Source organism: Cornus florida, unplaced genomic scaffold (genome assembly GCF_030987335.1).
Source record: "Cornus florida cultivar Cherokee Brave unplaced genomic scaffold, ASM3098733v1 CherokeeBrave_3.0.0_Hap2_scaffold_93, whole genome shotgun sequence".
In the NCBI taxonomy this organism is placed as follows: domain Eukaryota; kingdom Viridiplantae; phylum Streptophyta; class Magnoliopsida; order Cornales; family Cornaceae; genus Cornus; species Cornus florida.
The window spans coordinates 25001-27500 of NW_026775927.1; positions in this window are offsets into that span (position 1 = coordinate 25001).

Here is a 2500-nt window from a genome sequence, read left to right on the forward strand (position 1 = left end):
AGTGCTTTGCTCGAGACGGATTTCGATTTGGAGGTCCCCCGAGTTAATTTTGCCCATTATGACTCCTCGCCCGCACGCTTAAGCACCCCCGCGTGCACGTGGGCATTGTGTGCTAAAAAATGAAGTTTGGAGTTTGGGTTTGAAAATTTTATGGGAGCTTCCTAGAAGCCTAAGAAATGCTTTGCTCGAGACGGATTTCGATTTGGAGGTCCCCCGAGTTAAGTTTGCCCTTTATGACTCCTCGCCCGCATGCTCGTGCACACCGGCGTGCACGTGGGCATCGTATGCTAAAAAATGAAGTTTGGAGTTTGGGTTTGAAAATTTTACGGGAACTTCCTAGAAGCCTAAGAAATGCTTTGCTCGAGACGGATTTCGATTTGGAGGTCCGCCGTGTTAATTTTGCCAATTACGGCTCCTCGCCCGCACGCTCGTGCACCCCGACGTGCACACCGGCGCGCACGTGGGCATCGTATGCTAAAAAATGAAGTTTGGAGTTTGGGTTTGAAAATTTTACGGGAACTTCCTAGAAGCCTAAGAAATGCTTTGCTCGAGACGGATTTCGATTTGGAGGTCCCCCGAGTTAATTTTGCCCATTACGACTCCTCGCCCGCACGCTCGTGCACCCCGGCGTGCACGTGGGCATAGTATGCTAAAAAATGAAGTTTGGAGTTTGGGTTCGGAAATTTTATGGGAGCTTCCTAGAAGCCTAAGAACTGCTTTGCTCGAGACGGATTTTGATTTGGAGATCCCCCGAGTTAGTTTTGCCCATTATGACTCCTCCCCCGCACGCTCAAGCACCCCCGCGTGCACGGGGGCATCGTATGCTAAAAAATGAAGTTTGGAGTTTGGGTTTGGAAATTTTATGGGAGCTTCCTAGAAGCCTAAGAAGTGCTTTGCTCGAGACGGATTTCGATTTGGAGGTCCCCCGAGTTAATTTTGCCCATTATGACTCCTCGCCCGCACGCTTAAGCACCCCCGCGTGCACGTGGGCATTGTGTGCTAAAAAATGAAGTTTGGAGTTTGGGTTTGAAAATTTTACGGGAACTTCCTAGAAGCCTAAGAAATGCTTTGCTCGAGACGGATTTCGATTTGGAGGTCCCCCGAGTTAATTTTGCCCATTACGACTCCTCGCCCGCACGCTCGTGCACCCCGGCGTGCACGTGGGCATCGTATGCTAAAAAATGAAGTTTGGAGTTTGGGTTTGAAAATTTTATGGGAGCTTCCTAGAAGCTTAAGAAGTGTTTTGCTCGAGACGGATTTCGATTTGGAGGTCCCCCGAGTCAATGTTGCCCATTATGGCTCCTCTCCCGCATGCTCAAGCACCCCTGCGTGCACGTGGGCATTGTATGCTAAAAAATAAAGTTTGGAGTTTGGGTTTGGAAGTTTTATGGGAGCTTCCTTGAAGCTTAAGAAGTGTTTTGCTCGAGACGGATTTCGATTTGGAGGTCCCCCGAGTCAATGTTGCCCATTATGGCTCCTCGCCCGCACGCTCAAGCACCCCGGCGTGCACGTGGGCATTGTATGCTAAAAAATAAAGTTTGGAGTTTGGGTTTGGAAGTTTTATGGGAGCTTCCTAGAAGCTTAAGAAGTGTTTTGCTCGAGACGGATTTCGATTTGGAGGTCCCCCGAGTCAATGTTGCCCATTATGGCTCCTCTCCCGCATGCTCAAGCACCCCTGCGTGCACACCGGCGTGCACGTGGGCATTGTAGGCTAAAAAATGAAGTTTGGAGTTTGGGTTTGGAAATTTTATGGGAGCTTCCTTGAAGCCTAAGAAGTGTTTTGCTCGAAACGGAATTCGATTTGGAGGTCCCCCGAGTCAATTTTGCCCATTACGACTCCTCGCTCGCATGCAATATCTACTCCTGTCAGAGCTGTGGTTTTACTTAAGACTACTATAGGGGGGGGGGAGTTCTCAGCACCAAGAGCTGCAAGTAAGGCCATTGCTTGCTTTGCAGTCTCGATTGCTCTACTAGTGAATAGTAGATGTCTTGGTTAGCTTGGAACGAAAAAAAAAATTTTTTGGGGAAAAAAAAAAAAAAAAGTTTTTGTGAAAAAAAATTTTTCGAAAAAAAAAAAAAAAAAAAAAATTTTTTTGGATGCCTCGGTCTTCTATTTGTTTTGCTTGGGTAGATTAGGAAAAAAAAAAAAAAAAATTTTTTTGTTGGATGCCTCGGTCTTCATATTCTTTCTCGGCTATTTCGAAAAAAAAAAAAAAAAATTCCGGGAAAGAGAAAAAAAAAATTATTTTTTGTTGGTTGCCTCGGTCTTCATGTTCTTTCTCTGGTATATGGGAAAGAAAAAAAAAAAAAAAAAATTTTGGATGCCTCGGTCTTCTTGTTCTCGGTTGGATTTATCGAAAAAAAAAAAAAAAAAAAAAAAAAAAAAAAAAAAAATTTTGATGCCTCGGTCTTCTTGTTCTTGCTTTGGTATATCGGAGAAAAAAAAAAAAAAATTTTTTGGATGCCTCGGTCTTCTTGTTCATTCTTCGGTATATCAAAA